The sequence below is a fragment of the Aethalodelphis obliquidens genome, unplaced genomic scaffold (genome assembly GCF_003676395.1).
Source record: "Aethalodelphis obliquidens isolate GAN/ISIS:26980383/991018 unplaced genomic scaffold, ASM367639v1 scaffold1, whole genome shotgun sequence".
NCBI classification, from domain to species: Eukaryota; Metazoa; Chordata; class Mammalia; order Artiodactyla; family Delphinidae; genus Aethalodelphis; species Aethalodelphis obliquidens.
The window spans coordinates 80,815,848-80,833,279 of NW_020837945.1; the positions used below are offsets into that span (position 1 = coordinate 80,815,848).

The 17,432-nt window shown below is 42.9% G+C and overlaps 1 protein-coding gene across 5 annotated transcripts in view; it reads left to right on the forward strand.

Annotated features, from left to right (window-relative positions):
* The first annotated feature begins 2,853 nt into the window (after window positions 1-2,853).
* Window positions 2,854-17,432, forward strand: part of DGKG (diacylglycerol kinase gamma) — a 207,551-nt gene continuing 192,972 nt past the window's right edge. For all 5 annotated transcript variants that reach the window (XR_003433362.1, XM_027109494.1, XM_027109508.1 and 2 more), the window contains exon 1: window positions 2,854-3,147. The gene's annotated coding sequence lies outside the window, so the exon portion shown is untranslated. The remainder of the gene's footprint in view (window positions 3,148-17,432) is intronic.

Below are 17,432 nucleotides of genomic sequence, written 5' to 3' on the forward strand. Positions count from 1 at the left end.
ACAGCAAATGCTCAATAAATCCTCACTCGTTTCACTGGGGCTCCAGCCTTGTCAAAGACAGAGTTCAGCAGCCAGGGCTTCTGTCAGTGCATGCCAAGCCTCTGTGCAAACTAGAGAAAAGGCAGGACACTGGCTCTGCCACGCTGCACGGCTGGCATGGTGGGGCCTGGGCTTCAGCCCCTCACTGGGCGCCCTGTTGCAGTGAGCCACCTGCACCCCTGGGCTCTCACGGAGGCAGCAACACGACATCTCTGCCGCCTGACCCTCCTCGGCTCTCCATTCTGACAGGAAGCCCTTACCCGGGGAAGCTGGCATCAGAGGCTTCCCAGCCCCTTCCCTGTCAAAACCAAACGAGAACAACAAAAAGCGCGTATCTTCCATAGTTCCTCGATACTCATAGCCTGAAGTCTACACCGCTGGCAGGGCACTTAGGGACCCTCTACAACAGGGTCCCAACTTCCTTTCTTCTACTGTAAGGCCCAGAACTCACCATGAGTCGTCCTCCTTCTGTGCTTTCACTTTCCCTCAGCCTAGGTTTTCCTGTCTTGCTGATCTGTGTGTCAGATCCCTACTCTCCTCTCACATCCCATCCCAAACCTCACCTCCCCCATGAAGTCTCAATCAACATAAATGTTCTCCATGCCTCTCCCTACCTCCAGCCCCCTGCCTTCCACATTGCTTCAACCTCTTGCACAACCCTTTTCCCACATGTTATTTGCATGTAACCCAGTGGCCAGCTGTCTTTAAGTCCTCTGCCCACACAGGCTTCTCTGTACTCACCCTACATCAACCCAGATGCTGAACTCAACACCACCCTGAGTTCCCCAAAGGAATCCACTCACAAATTGGGGAACAGATGCCTTTACAAATGCCTTATCTCACAGGAAGGGTAGAGAGCAGGAACCTCATAGCGAGCCCCCTCTCCCCTAGCAAACTGCTTACTGATCTTTGCAAGCATCCCTGTTCTCCAAATCCTTGCTTGGCAGCCCTGTTCTGGACGTTTCTCTCTCGTTACTCTTCCTCAGCACACTCCCAGCCAAGTGTCTGCATTCTGTCTCTGCATGTCTTTCCCATTTCTCCCACCCAACTTATTTCCTTCCTGTTCAAATAGGCAGAATAACTCCATGTTGCCCCAACCCCTACCTGCAAGCATGCATCCCCATATCCACCATAATGCCCAGCCAAATACAAGCTCTCTCTCAGTTTCCCCTTCTTTGGAAGGAGGCAGGATTAGACAGAACAGAACTGTTTTCTTGTGACGTGTGGATAAGCGTGTTTCCCTCCACAGAGAATGTGGTTCAGAAGGCGAGGATTTTGTCTTCTACATCCACCCAACCTAGCACAGTGAAAATGCATACAGTAAGCTTGAGACCAGCCTTCTCTTCTGTCAGGGACAGGGACAGCTCTAAGCCCATTCTGTCTCTTGCTTCCTCTTTCTTCCCAAGGAAGGCCCAGGACTAGAGTCAGGGGAGAGTGCTGGAAGACACAGGAGGAGCTTAACAGATAGTCAAGAAATGAATGAGTCAGTGAGTGAAAGGAAAACAAGAAAAGATAAAAGAACTTTGAGAGCACCCTCACCAGGATTATTTCAGTCCAGCTGAAGGGAACTTTAAGAACCAAGCCAGCATGATAGATAGTTAGATGACAGGTGAATGGTGGGATGAAGTGTGAACATGAGGTCCTTGGTATTGGCACTGCCTTCACTATGCTCTGGGACCTTTGGGAAATCTCTGAGCCTCAATTTCTCATGAGTCCCTTCATCCTGCCTGCAGATGGCCCAATATGGACACTGACCGTCAGGGTCCTCGGGGCTGTTTGACATTCATGTTTGAGGCTTCTTCCCCAAATGCCCAGACACCCAGGGCCCCCTGGTGCCTCTGCATCCGCCGAAAGCTTTTCTTGGCTGCAGTCCTGAGCCGGGGACCTTTACTGCCTGCTGGCGGAAAAGAATTCTCAGTTGTGGAAACTGGTAAACTTTACGTATTTTACAGATGAGAGACCAAACTCCGGATGACTCTAAATGTGGTGTGAAATGGACAGAAGTCACCCTGCTGGTGTGACATGCCTGAGATAGTGTCATCACCACCACTGTCACCCCATACAGACCTGCACGTCATGGAAAGAGTGGTGCCTTGGCCAATGTTGGCCCTCATCACTTACCCCTCACTCCCAGCCCCTTTTCTGTGCTTTTCTACATTTTAAAAGTAAGAAGAGGTCTATTTGCTGTGCAGGAAGACAGCCCATGGTCACCTAAAAGCAAAGGAGAAAGGGAATTAACCCTCAGTCCTGAGACCTGATCCAGCGATCAGAGCCCAGCTCCGGGGAGCTGCGGCGGTTGCCACTATACCTGCGGAGGGAGAAAGCTTTTCCGATTGAACAGCCACCAATCCCCAGCCTCCAAAAAAGGTCCCTGGGCAGGGGCAGTGATTTGAATGCTAGAGACAGTGCCTAGGGAACGGAGCGAATTTGTTGACTTTTAATTTTTTGATTTTTCTTTGACTTGGTCGAGATAGTGAGGCAGCCTAGGCCCTGGCTGAGATGTGGGTATTTGTCAAACCATTGTCCCTGTCCCCTGAGTCAGCGGGCCTTTGGCCTCTCCCTGCGGAGCCCACCACTGCTGCATCCTCTCCAAACCACTCAGCCTCTAACTCTTCCTCCCAAACCGAAGCCCTACCCATGACAAGTGCCCGAACTACCAAAGGGGCGCGGGCTCTCACGGAGCCCACCCGCATTCACGCGTGTGTGTGCGCGCGCGCGCGGGGGTGTGGCGCGTGTGCGCGCGCACGCGGTTGTGTGGCGGGGGGCGGGCTCTGCGCCCGCAAGCAGGGCTCAGCTCTGAGCGTGGCATCCTGACTTGCCCGCTGCGAGGGGCAGGGCGCCGCAGTGCCGTAGTAGCGGACAGCCGAGACGCACCGCTCAGGAGCCTCGGGTACCGGAGCGGGCAGAGACCCCGGCGCTGCCTAACCCCCTCCGGGCCGCCCGAGCTCCAACCCCCTCCCCGGGAGGGCTGCGCGGGCCGCAAGACGCCCAGACGCCAGCCTCGGTCCTCTTTCAGTCTCTCGGTTCATCTTTCCTCCCAAGTAAGGGAATAAGCCCCAAGGAAGGAGCGCTCCGGAGAACCGCGCAACAAAGTGTTGGCATGCTGAGGTAAGACCGTGGCCGGCGCGGTGGAGGGGGGCTCGGGCTGGGGGCGCGGGTTGCAGCAACTTGGAAAAGGGGAGCAAAGCGGGAGCCGGTCCCGTGGCCAGGGGACGGAGCTGCAGACAAGGCCTCGGCGCGCCCCCCCGCCCCCGACGATGCCACCTGCCACACAGCCCCTGCCGGAGGAGATGCCCCGCTGGCAGGGTGAGGGCACGGGGAGTCGCCCGGGGTGGCGCACCGGCTTCCTCTTCGACTGGGAGGACCTTCCGAACCTTAAAGGTGTGCGGGCGGGAGGCGTCCTGGCTCCACGCAGTTTGCTGAAGCAACTGGTCAGATTTCGCCCCTTCTAGTATTCAGTTCGCGCTCCAGGGTGCACAAGGGCGGCAAAGAGCGGGGACACTTTTTCTAACGTCTGGCCGCCAAAGCGTCTGACCGTCCCGCGGGGTTCCAGGACTTTGGGGGACTCCACAAAGCCCCCGAGCTAGGGGTCGTAAAGGGAAGCTGAAGCGAACGCGGAGACCTTGACAAATAGTAGCTACGGAAGGAGAGGAGGGTCAGGGAGAGAACGTCGGGTTGACCTGTTTAGTCTCGGACTCACAAGATGTGTGTTCCTGTGTGTGCGTGCATCTAGTATCACCTGTGGGGCTTTCGAAAACTCCACCAGTGCACTCATCCTGCACATTCAGTGATTTTCTTCCTCTAGACGAGTAGGCTGGAATTTGGGGAGGGGGCTGTGGAGTTCGAAAAAGCCCTACAGGTGATTCTGATGCGTTGTCCCCATCCGTGCCATCACTGCAGCGGGAAGCACGAGACCGGAGCCAGGAGGCAGCTCCCAGGTGTGAGCGATCCAGGTGCGGGACTCAGACCTTCCCGCATCCTCCCTCTTTCCCCGCGGTGAGGCAGGAGGGTCTGCAGCAGCGCGCGGTGATTTGTGGCTGCGCCGCAGTGGCGCGCAGTAGAGCTGCGAACCCGCGGGCACGCTCGCAGGCGGGCGCTGGGCGGCTGTCTCCTCCGGCTTCATTAGCATACGATGACCTCGCTGTCCGGAAGAGGGCCTGGGAGGGCCGTTTGTTCTTCTTTCATTTCGGGACTTGGGGGAACGCACCTTGGTTTGGGAGGTGTGGACCAGGGGGAGTCGCTGATGAGGGGCAGCTGTCAGGACACAGGGCTGGGAACTGCCCCTCGGGTTCGAAAGGGGGAGACGACGTCGCTATTTCGGTGCCTGGGATTTTTTGTTTAAAAAACATCTCTCAGAGTCGCTTACTGGAGCACAGGGCATCCCTCGTTGTCAGCGAAGGGTATTAGATCATAGGGGGCAAGTGTCATCACTATTTGGACACACACACACACACACACACACACACACACACACACACACACACACACACACATACAATTTACCTTTGTGCTTTATGCCCCTCTCATTCCAGGGCTGTGTCCTAACGTGGGAAGGGACTTAGTCTTCTTAAAAAGGGCTGTACTTGCCTCCTTTCCGAAGGTAAATGATACTCATGAAATACAGCGTCTGCCACTAAGCTAACTTCCCTGCTGTACCTCCCATCCAAGTCTTTTCTTTACGGATCACCCTTAACGTTTGTGAATAGCACTGTAGGCGTTATTACAAGCATTTTTCTGGGAGGGGTGTGGGAGTAGGGAGCAAGTGGATGAGTCTTTGCCACCTTACAATCTCATGTCAGTGTTTGGTTCAGATCAACCCAGACATGGGGAGAAAATGATAAACAATCAGAGCGTCTCGGAACCTAGACTTTCAGAGGTAGGAGAAACTACTGAGGACATCTGTTCCAGCTCCCCCTCAAATCTCGCAGAGCACCTGCAGCAGGTAGGGGAGGATCCCGCCAACCTTGCACTCCCAGAGGTCCCAGCTGTGCTCGAGAGGCTCTGCTCAGGAAAGTACCCATAAAGCAGCAGCTCTTCCCTCTACTGCTGATCCCTAGAGGGGAGGCTGCCCCTACCGTTTTTGTTGTGGTAAAACTCTTTTCTTAAAAACAATATCTTATTGTATTGCAACACTATGATATACCTTTTCAGTGTAAAGGTAATTCATGTTGAAGGTAGAAAATGTGGGACGTTGAAAAGTGTGCAAAGAATCAAACCAACCACAATTGCACACAAATCAGATTAGTGTGTAAAATATGTAAATGGCATAACATCCCACTTCTCCACCCAAATAATTAGAACAGCCCTCCCTCCTAGGAAGGTACATCGCTATCAGAGCCAAATTCAGGCAGCCCAGCCGATCGGTAACAGCTTCTTCACATACTGGCCATTTTCGAAGAAGTGTTTGTTTACACCAGGTATTAGAATTCCACCACCAAACCACAGAGGGAGTTGATACCTTTTCATATGTAACAGAGTTCACCTGCCTCACTTCCCTTCCCCACCCCAGCCGCTCAAGGCTAGTGACTGTGGATCATGCAGTAAAAAATAAAGTGATATGTACCATCCAAAAAAATGTCCTCAGGTGAAAAAAATGTGGCCGCAGAAGAGAAACTGAATTAGGCAATGCGAAAGGGGAAATTCTGTGGTAGAGAGTTTTCCAGGTAATGGACTGGGTGCTCTATGTGCGTTTCTCTTTGGATGAACCTTTGTTCTGCTCAGATCGGTTGGTCTCAGAAATGCACCTGAAAGCTGTCTAGAGTTGTGCAATGTATCTCCACATGTGACTGTTAGCATTTTCACTTAATTCATTAAAATTAAATAAAATTAAGATTTCAGTTTCTCAGTCACACTAGTCACATTGCTAGCACTTAAATGCCACGTATGGCTTCCGGCTGCCATATTGGAGAATGCACGTATAGAACATTTCTATCATTGCAGAAAGTTCTACTGGACAGTGCTGGTTAGATTGTAAGCTTGGTGCAGGCAGAGGTGTGAATTTTGTCTTCCACAGTATCCCCTGCAGCCAACACATTGCCTGGCCAGAGGAGGACGAAGGGGAGGAGGAGGGACGGTGGTAGTAAATGTAGGGTAACATTAGCTATACCATTTATTGGGCACCTACTTTGTGCCCCTCACTGTGCTGTATTTTGTGCATGCATTGTCTTACTTCAGACTCAAATCATTACAAGCCTGGTGGTAACCTTATTTCACAGACAAGGAAACAGAGTCTCAGGAAGTTTAAGTAAGTGGTTGTAAAGCTAGTAGTAGAGAGGCTGAGTTTTAACTCAGGCCCTTATGATTTCAAAGCCTATTTTCCCAGGGCTTTTGCTTTGCCACCTCAGTAAATATCACGTGTGATAATGTGAATTGTCATCATCTTGGCTTCCCAGGAAGTCAGAGAAGGGGTTCTCTTGAAGGCTTCCCAAGGGAAATATTGGTATTATTTGCAATGTTAATAGCATTTCAAGAGTGTAAAATTTTGCTTGGGGGCTCAAGAGGTTTTGTCCTTGGATGGGTGTGACGTCAGGAGAAAGGAACCCACCCATAGTGTGGTCTGACCAGAGGGCCAAAACCTAGGAGAGCGGGCCAGCCAACCACCACCCCCTGTGCTTCTCCACAGGGAGGCGGATCGTCAGCCCGGGAGAGAAGTACTGGCTTGGTTAGGATCTCACCACCAACTATGGGCATAACCTGGCTCCTGACTCCCTGGCAAGTGCCCTTCCCACTGCACCATCCTGCCCCATAGGCCACTGGCTCCAGTGTTGTCCTATCATTATCACTGTTGCCCCATTTTCCCCTAATTTCTTTATTCTTAATGAATAAAACACAACATTTCAAGGGATGCTTAATCAGCACCAAGTACAGTGAGTTTATCACTTCCTTTTTTCTACATCTCATGTTTCTCTTAAAACCCTGTCAGGTTGAACTAGCAGTCTATACAAGTAACATCTGTTGAGTTTAGTATCGGCTGAAAAAACCCAGCTGTCTTTTAAACTTACTCTTGAACTGTATCCCCTGCCCGCCACTCCCTTCCCCTTCCATGCTTGTACAGATGCTACCTGGGACTCAAATACAGAGCCCTTGCATTTATTCCCAGTTTTATCTTGTTTAATTCAGTCTGTCTTGCCAGCTTGCCCAGATATTTCTGGCTTTGATTCTGCTATCCAGCATATATACTGTCCCTTCCAGCTGGCTTCCTGTTGTCCCCAAACCTGATGACCTCTTCAACTAAGTCATCAATAAAAAATGATGAATATTACAGCATTCTGAGACATTCCACTATATGCTCCTGAAAGACAATGTTAATTCAATAAGTAAATAGCACTTTTTAAGAAAATTTATTTAACTTCTTGTACTATCACTAAATCCATAATTCTTCATCTTTTTCAAAAGATTATCAGAGGAATCATATCAAACGTTTTGATAAAGTCCAGATACTCTTTATCCCTGGTATTTCCCTGATCTCCCTGCCTAATAATGTTGTCAAAGAAGCAATTTTGTTACTTTGACATAAACTACTAGCAGTTAACCCACTTTGATTTCTCAGGATCACAACTTCACTCCTAAAAGCTCATTCCGCATCCTGTTCTGCAGTGTTTCCTGGGATTAACATCAACACCTCAAGTTAAGACATTTTCATAAGTTATTTTTCCCATTTTAAAAAAGTAAAATTGTCTTTGCCATGAGAGTGATGGTGATAGTGATGATCGTGATGATGATGATGATGGAGGTGGTAGTGGTGACAGTAGTGGTGGTGGGTGGTGATGGTGGTTCATGATAATGATGATGGTGGTGGTGGTGGTGGTGGTAATAATGGTGATGGTAGTAGTGACTTTCTTATTCTATGATTCTGAACAGATTAAGGAGAGTGGTTCAGTGATCTCAATTCATGATGTCTTGGCACCCTGGAATATACTCAGTAAGGCCAAAAGATTGTATTAATTTGAGGCAGATCTAAGAGTCTCCAGCGTCACGGAAAAATGAGATCAGAGAAGGAGCCAAGGAAGCAATGGGTCCGAGGCCTTCCTATTCAAAATGAGGAATCCTGCATCTAAAGGGGAAGGGCCCTGCATGGGCTCACACCTCCAGGACAGACCAAGGTCTCACCGTTCTTCCCCAGTGCTTTGTCCAGGGCATACTCCTTCTTTCCATCTCTGATTCTGAAGAAGCCTAATGCTTTGTTTCCTGCAGCAATGTTCTTTTATTCTCTTGGAATTAACCTCTTCATCATTGATGGTTTTCATTGATGTCTCAGTGAAAATTAAAGATTCTTTCCTGGTATCATGATTTAAAAGGAGAAAGGAGAAGCAAGCTTATTTTCCAACTGGGAAATGGGTGGAACTGGGTAGAACAGAGACAGAAACAGATAATCATGCAGCATTACCTTTAGGTGAGAGTCAGAGGAGGGTCACCTCCCCAGCCTGGGAAGGTATTGGACCAAGAAAGTCAGGTAATACTCTCTGGAGTAGATGGGCTTCAGCTGAAATCCAAAGGCTGGCTAAAGGTTAAGTGAAGATATGAGTATAGGTAATACATTCTAGTTAGAGGGAACAGTGTAAAGCAAGGCTCAGAGGCAGCTCTTGTCTCCAGTGTTGCTGGAGCAAAAACTGTGCATTGACAAATGATGGGAGATGAGTCTAGAGATGTGGACAGGAGAGTCTTGTCTCCCAGGTTAAAGAGTGTGGATCGTTTCTCATAGACAGTGAGGGGCCACCAAGAAATGTTAGGTGGGAACTGACATGATCAGATTTTAACATTAGAGCAGCCCCTCTAGCTGCAGTGTCAGGAGGGTAGAAGACAGGAAGCAGGGCTGCCCATTGGGAGGCTTTTTTTGGAAGTTAGGAACTATGAGGGCTGGACAAGCTAGTACGGATGGAGGAAGGGACAGAATCAGGAAAGAACTGGTAATTAGGTGAATATGAAGGTAGTGAGGAGGGCAGAGGAACCTAGCAATTCCCAGGCTTCTACCTTGTGCATCTGGGAGGATAGTGGTTCCATCCACCAAGAGGATCAAGGAGCAGGAGTGAGGTTATTGATGAGTTCAGTTTGGGGCCTGCTAAATTTGCAATGTTGGTGAGAGATGCAGATGGAGAGGTAGTTGATAGATGAGCTATGTGGCTGGAGACCCAACACTGGGGAGGCATAAGTCTAAGTGGTAGGTGAAACCACAAGAGCCAACAAGATCATAGGAGAGTCAATTTTCATTTATCTTGATACATGTACTGCCAGTATGTGGAAGATCCGTATCAAGGAGATTCATGCCTTTTTAACAAAGGGAGGAGACTTTTCACAGCATTTAGAGTCTGGGCTTGACAGGCAAGCTGTGCCAATAGCCATCTGCTGACCCAGCTAGACCAGTGCCCACTTCTGCCAGGTGAGTGGTCAAGCATGGGGGTTTTTACAGAAACTCTTGTATTCCTCTTCCATATTAGAGCCTCACAGATTTGTCAACATGGGCCTTTTCTCTAGACCAGTGGTTCTCAATGCTGGTTAAACATTAAAATCATCTGGGGAGCTTTGCAAAAATACCAGTTGTGGGTCCCAATCCAGGAGATGCTAATTTAATTGTTCTGGGGTTAGGGCCTGGGCCTGAATATTTTTTTTTAAAGGGCCCCAAGTGACACCAGTGTTCAGCAGAGTTAAGAACCATTGCTGAACAAGAAGTTCCCTCAGTGATTTATCAAATTACAGGGTTTTTAATTCTTAACCTCCTCTGGAAAATCTCCTATGACTCCGTTACAATTTCTCTAAAAATCACTTTAACATGTCAGAACCTACACTGGACACTGCACTCCATCCGTGGTCTTGGGCGTACTGTCCCTGTCTTTGCATTCAACATGTATTTCTCCCTCGTGCCTGCAAGGCTCATGGGAAACTTTGTCAAATATCCTGTGCTTAAAACCTCTGTCTACCACATTCTCTGAGTTACATAACTAATAGACTTGTCAAAAAGACTTAGGAATCACCTGCTATGACTTCTGAGTGAAACTTGGTTAGTTCCAAAGTATCCTTGCTTTCTCTTCTAAGTGCTCACAAGGCAGCACTCAACCCAGCAGTTCTTGAATGAATTTTTATTTACATTCCAATTACCTGGAGACTTTCCCCTCAGAGATTCTGATTTTGAAGTGTGGGGTAGGAGCCCAGAATTTCACTGGGCATTTCTAAGTTAAGGTGGCAGGGACTGCAAAGAGTGGGAGAAGATATTTGCAAATCACATATCTGAAAGGGGATTGATAGTCAGAATATATAGAGAATTCCCCAAACTCAACAACAATAAAACAAACAATCCAATTCAAAAATGGGCAAAGGATTTAAAAAACATTTCTCCAAAGAAGATGTTCAAATGGCCGGTAAGCACATGAAAAGATAATCAGTATCACTGATCATTAAGAAAAGGCAAATCAAAGTCATAATGAGATAACACTTCATATCCATTAGCATATCTATTATCAAAAAACCCCACAAAAAACAGAAAATAACAAATGTTACTGAGGCTATAGAGAAATTGAAACCCTTGTGTATTGTTGGTGTGATTGTAAAATGGTGCAACCACTATGGAAAACAGAATCTCAGTTCCTCAAAAAATTAAAAATAGAATACCATATGATCCAGCAATTCCACTTCTGGTTATATACTCCAAAGAATTGAAAGCAAGTATATGAAAACATACTTGCGTACCCACGATCACAGCAGCATCATTCACAATAGACAAAAGGTGGAAGTAACCCGGGTGTCCATTGATGAATAGACAGATAAACAAAATGTGACATATGCATAAAACGAAATATTATTCAGGCTTAAAACAGAAGGAAGTTCTGACACATGCTATAACATGGATGAACCTTGAAGACGTTACGCTAAGTGAAATCAGCCAGGCACAAAAGGACAAATACCGTGATTCCATTCATATGAGGTATTTAGAACAGTCACATTCATAAAGACAGAAAGTAGAATGTTAGTTGCTAGGGGCTGGGGGTGGGAAGGGAAGAATGGGGTGTTATCATTTCGTCGTACAGAGTTTCAGTTTTGCAACATGAAAAACGTTCTGTGGATGGATGGTGGTGATGGTAGCACAACAATGTGAATATACTTAATGCCGCTGAACTGTAAACTTAAAAATGGTTAAAATGGTTAATTTTATGTTATGTATGTTTTACCACCATTTATAAAAGTAAATATATATATATATTTTAAGTGGCAGGGACTGTAGGAGTGCTAGACAGGTAGGTGATGGAAAACAAATCTCAATCATGTAACTGCCGCCTCGGACAGGTCTTGGCCAGCACACATGGTGATGGGCTGTGGGACTCACTTTCAATCAACACATGGTGGAAGTTTATGAAAACAGTATTTAGTAGTTCAAAAGAAAGGAGATATATAAGAATGCAAAACTAATGTCTCCCTATAAAATAGGCACTAAAATAAAAGAGAGAAACCTTTAGACAAAATCTCCAAGCTGTATATACAGAGATTTAAGAGGATATAGCAGGAACTATCAAAAGGGAGCAATGTGAGATTAGGGAAATTGACCTCTTTTAAAATGAAAAATATTTTGCAGAATTCAAATCATACAATGGGAGCATGAACATTAGAACAATGCAGAAAACCAACAATGAATGTAAATTCTCATAGTACTGATAGAAAATACATAAAGAAATGACATAATGAGTGAAAAAATGGAGGCTAGAATTCAACACATTAAATATAAAAATGCAGAATTTTTTAGGAGAAAGGGAAATGGAAGATAAGTTATAATAAAAAATATAGAAAAATATTTTCCTGATTTCATTTCAAAATAGTTCATTGTTTACCAGAGAAAATTAAAGCTATATTCTGATGAAAGTTAATTGTTTATATGAATTAAAAAAATCTGTTGTTATACTATCAGAAAAAAATATTATATTAAAAAAAAAAAGCATGTACCAGACATTCTGTAACACTAAATGTCAGAAGAAAGTTGATGTATGGCTGTCAGATTTTGTGGTAATAAAATTACGACCCAGAATTCTGTATTCAGTAATTTGTGAAGAAAAAGAAAAGATAATTTCAGACAAAAAAAAAGTACCCAGACAGTAGACCACTAAAATCCTTAACCGAAAAAAAGTATTTACTCCAAATACTCTGATCAACAAGAAAATTAATGAACATTAAAGTTTGAGAATGGAGAAGATGAGATATAGAAGGTATGAGGTGAAAAATGAAACCAGTCAAACACTGACTTAATGTTTAAATGTTGTTAATGTGGTTACGAAACAATGCAACTCTCAAAAATCATTCTTAATAAAAAAAAATACATAAGAAATTTAATAATAATATCTGGGTCTAAAAACTCAGATTACTCCAGAAAAAAAAAAAACAACCAAAAACCCTTAGAGGGCTAACTTCCTCATTTAGTATCATGGGCAACATGAATATTGTTTCATTGTTGACATAGATGGAAAAATATAAGTTAAAAAAAAATTTTAAGAGAGTAGATGAATATAAACTAGAAGTGCCGTGTTTAACTTCAAAATTAGGAGGAAGATTTGGCACATTAGCACCAAGGTTAAAAATTATTACAGCATATAGCAAGGAAACATTAAAAAAAAGTATAAAATAAGATGATAGAAGTGAGGTCAAACATATTATTACATTAAGTACGAATGGTTTAATCATTTTTATTAAAAGATGAAGAAACATGGATTGGGCAAAAACTGATTCTAAATATATGCTCTTTTAAACAAAATGGGACAGAAAGGAGGAAGAAAAAGAGTATAGATGTACCAGGAAAATGTAAACCAAAGAAAGAAGGGAGAGCAGTATTAGACACAGTAGAATTTAATGAAGGAAACATTGAGCAATGCATTAAATGTGGCTAAAAGATATAATCCATTAGAAGACATACCATCTGTGAATATTTTTATCCTGAATAACATAAAAATATCAAAATATATAAAATAAACTGGTCAAAAACACAATCACAGAGGGAGACAACATATTTCTATCCATCTTCAACATGCTGAGTGACAAAAACAAATGAATATGTAAAGAATTTTAAGGATATAAGAAACTTGATGTAATAGACATATACTCCTTCACATTCAAGAATGAACATATATCTATTTAAATGTTTATGCAATATTGGGAAATTTTGGTGACATTGTAAAGAAAATTGTGATACATTCCAAAAAGTAGAACTTGTTCTATCAATAAGAGGAAAATAAAACTAGAGTTACTCTAGGATAATATATTCTGGGAACTTGATGTTGCCTGGGATCTGTGCACATCCACCTGCCACTATTAATTCAACATTCAGGGAGAACAAGACCCAAGACCTGTTATTTGACAAGCATCAAGTCTGTAGAATGCTTCCTTCTTTAAGAAAGAATAAATGTTTTAACAGAGAGGAACTAAGGAAAGTGCAAGACAAGAGAATAGCATACAGAATTAAAATGAATGAGCTCCTCCAGCTGGACCTAAAAGAACATTTTAGGAGACTGGAATCATCTTAAGAGGGCAAGAAGCCATGGCCTTTACAAATCAGAAGAGAATAAGAAAAAGCTGAGGAGATAATGAAGTATGGTATGCAAAGACATGAATGAGGTATGGAAGGATGGCAAGGAAACTAAAACCCAGCTACAGAATTAAAGTCTATTAGGTGGAACTAATGAGCAGAGTTTAATCTATAGAAAATCAAATCAAATATGCAGAGGAAGTAATGTTATAAACAATAGGCAATCAGTACTGAAGCCAATTTAAAAAGAGATGTCTAAATAATTATTGTAAATCCAGTTTTTAAATTGTATGCAAAAGTAAAATATATTCAAAGAGAAGATATGTATTGCTACACAAAATTTTGAAACAACAAATTTAGATTTAAAACCCCAGATAACATTTTTAAAATCCTGAAAAAGCTGGTGTTTCTCTGGAGAATATAGGACAGGATGGGATAATGTAAATAAAAGGTTCTGAATTCCTTGGTTCAACTGTGAGAGATTCATTTTATTCTTGACATTTAAAATTTAGAAAATAATAGTTATCAGGACTTCCCTGGCAGTCCAGTGACTAAGGCTCCACGCTTCCACTGCAAAGGGCGTGGGTTCAATTCCCGGTCGGGGAACTAAGATCCCACATGCTGCGCTGCGTGAGACGGCCAAAAAAAAAGAAAAAAAAAGAAAGTTATAGAATTCTTTTCCCCACTATTCTATCTTCCAAACCAAGGGAGGGGTCTAAGAAAACATACTTCATATGACAAAGGACGAAAAATAAAGGAGATGGCAAGGAAACATTAAAAAGAATTAAAAGGAGCATGAAAATGATGAGATCAAATACTTCATTGATAACAACTAACATAATTTTTAAGAGGTCTTCATATTGGGTCCAAAACTAAAATTCAACCATATATTGTTTACCATAGTCATCCCTAAAACAGAACAGTGTACAAAGATTAAAAGAAAATGCTGACTACCAAATGTAAAATAGCTAGTGAGAAGCAGCTGCATCGCACAGGGAGATCAGTTCTGTGCTTTGTGGCCACCTAGAGGGGTGGGATAAGGAGGATGGGAGGGAGACGCAAGAGGGAGAGGATATGGGGATGTATGTATACATATAGCTGATTCACTTTCTTATACAGCAGAAACTAACACAACATTGTAAAGCCATTATACTCCAATAAAGATGTTAAAAAAAAAAAAGAAAATGCTGAGAAAAGGTATAGCAAGCAGATGCAACAAACACTAAAGCAAAAGTCATGATATTAATGTAAGACTAAATGCAACTCAAGACAAATACTTTATGTTTTTCAGGATATTTATTTATTTTTAATTGAAGTACAGTTGAATGACAGTGTTGTGTTAATTATTGCCTTACAGCAAAGTAACTTAGTTGTACATATGTATACATTCTTTTTCATATTCTTTTCCATTATGGTTTATCACAGGATATTGAATATAGTTCCCTGTGTTATACAGTAGGACCTTGTTGTTTATCCATTCTGTATATACCAGTTTGTATCTACTAACCCCAAACTCCCAATCCTTCCCTCTCCCATCCCCCTTCCCCCTTGGCAACCACCAGTCTATTCTCTATGTCTGTGATTCTGTTTCTGTTTCATGGATAGGTTCATATTTTTGATTCCACATATAAGTGATATCGTATGGTATTCGTCTTTCTTTTTCTGACTTACTTCACTTAGTATGATAATCTCTAGTTGCATCCATGTTGCTGCAAATGGCATTATTTCATTATTTTTTATGGCTGTGCAGTATTCCATTGTATATATGTACCACAACTTCTTTATCCATTCATCTGTTGATGGACATTTAGGTTGTTTCCATGTCTTGGCTATTGTGAATAGTGCTGCTATAAACGTAGGGGTGCGTGTATCTTTTTGAATTATAGTTTTGTCTGGATATATGCCCAGGAGTGGGATTGCTGGCTCATATGGTAATTCTATTTTTATTTTTCTGAGGAACCTCCATACTGTTTTCCACAGTGGCTGTGCCAACTTACATTCCCACCAACAGTGTAGGAGGGTTCCCTTTTCTCCACACCCTCTCTAGCAAGGACAAATTCTTTAAGACAATTAGGGTGGTTTTATATAACTGAATAGTCCAATTCACAGTGAAGATACACTGTTATAGAAATATATGCATCAATAAATGTTGATAGATGCAAAATTAATGTTGCATTCAAAGCACAACCATGGTAAAAGATTTCAAAATGCCACTCTAGGGCTTTCCTATATCAAGTAAAGAAAAAAAAATAGAGGAATTATGTAATATTATGAATATGATTTTTTAAAAATACATGCTGTGTAGTACCCACAATACAGAGAATGAAATTTCTTTTCCAGGGCTCATAGAACATTTACAAAAATAAACTCTGTATTAGGTTACAAATAAAATCTCTGCAAGCTCCTTAAAACAGAAATAATAAAGGTCACAGTCTCTAACCATTAGAAATGAATAATAATAAATAACAACATGGGGGACAAGCAATAAATTATGGTCCGTTTGTATAATAAAGTACTATGTAGCCATGGAAAACAATATGTAGAAGGATGTTTAGTAACACCAAATAATGGTCACCATAAACAAATAAGTGAAAAAAGTCAGAAAGAGGGTAAAAGAGTTTAAAAAAAAAGTGTATGTATACATACATAGGGAAATTCTAGAAATAATTTATGGCAAAATGTTAATTGTGGTTATAATTAGTAGTGAGGTTACGTGTGATTTTTATTTTAAAATCATTAAAATATGATTTGGACTCTTGGCCAAGATTAATATTATGCTCACACTGTTTATGGTTTGTAGAATCCATATTCTACAATATTGTTTTGATAATGAAGATTAGTTTGCTTGTTTCTAGTCCTTTGGCTTTTTGTTGTTGCTGTTGTTGTTCTCCAAAATTCTTCAAAGATCAAATAACAGTGGTTAAAGAGCCTGGTCTTCCTGGTCCCAAGCGGTAGACCAAGCTATCCTTTGCTCTACTTGCTCTAGAATTAACCAGCCCACTCCCCAAACTTCCCTCAAACATTGTTTGGTCAGTAGTGTTTTGGGTTAGTTAGTTTGTTTCTTTGGTCACTTAATGTTTTCAGATCATTCTGAGCTATTTTTTTCATGATGTACTTCATGTAAGTTTGTACCATCTTCCTGTATATTGCTTGATTGTATGCCTTCCCTCTTATTTCTAAACATCCTTTTCAGTTGTGAACCTGTGGGTTAGTCCTGCAGGCACTTTTTTTTTTTTTTTAAAGCACCATTCCTTTTCCCTCTTGTGTCTGCCTAAGTTTAAAGGTCCTGGCTGTTTACTACAGCCTGGCTTCTCCTTGACAATAATGACCTCTGAGCTGGAGTAGCTTCTTTCTCCTAAGATGTCTCTTATGCTGGCTTCACCCTTCTGCAAGCAGGGTCTTTCTGTTGGTCAGAGTAAGGTCCAGAGGAGTTCATCCAGTTAGACTTCTTTACTGCATTTCAACAAGGGAAATAGAAACACTTGTCTGATGCTCTTTTAGCCAAATGAGGCTTTCAGCAAACGTTTAGCCAGCATGAGTTCCCTTTCACTGTTCCAACTTCCTTCATGCCAGAAGAGTAGGGGCTAGGAATACACCCTTCATTTCCTCCTTGTGGTCAAGAGGCTGGTAGAACATGCTCACGATGATATCATACTGTTCCTCACCCTTTTCTGCTCACTCATAAGATATTTTAGGTGCTCTATCTTTAGGGTCAGGAATATCCATCATAAACCAATTTTTGGTCTAAAGCCATGTTGCCATATAGACATGCCAGTCCTTAAATACAGTTTTTAGTACTCTTTGTAATAATGTGTACGTGTGTGTATATTTGTGCGTGTCACCAGGCACCTCCCCTCTCCTGTTTGTTTTACCAGCAGTTCTACACTTTAGACTGATT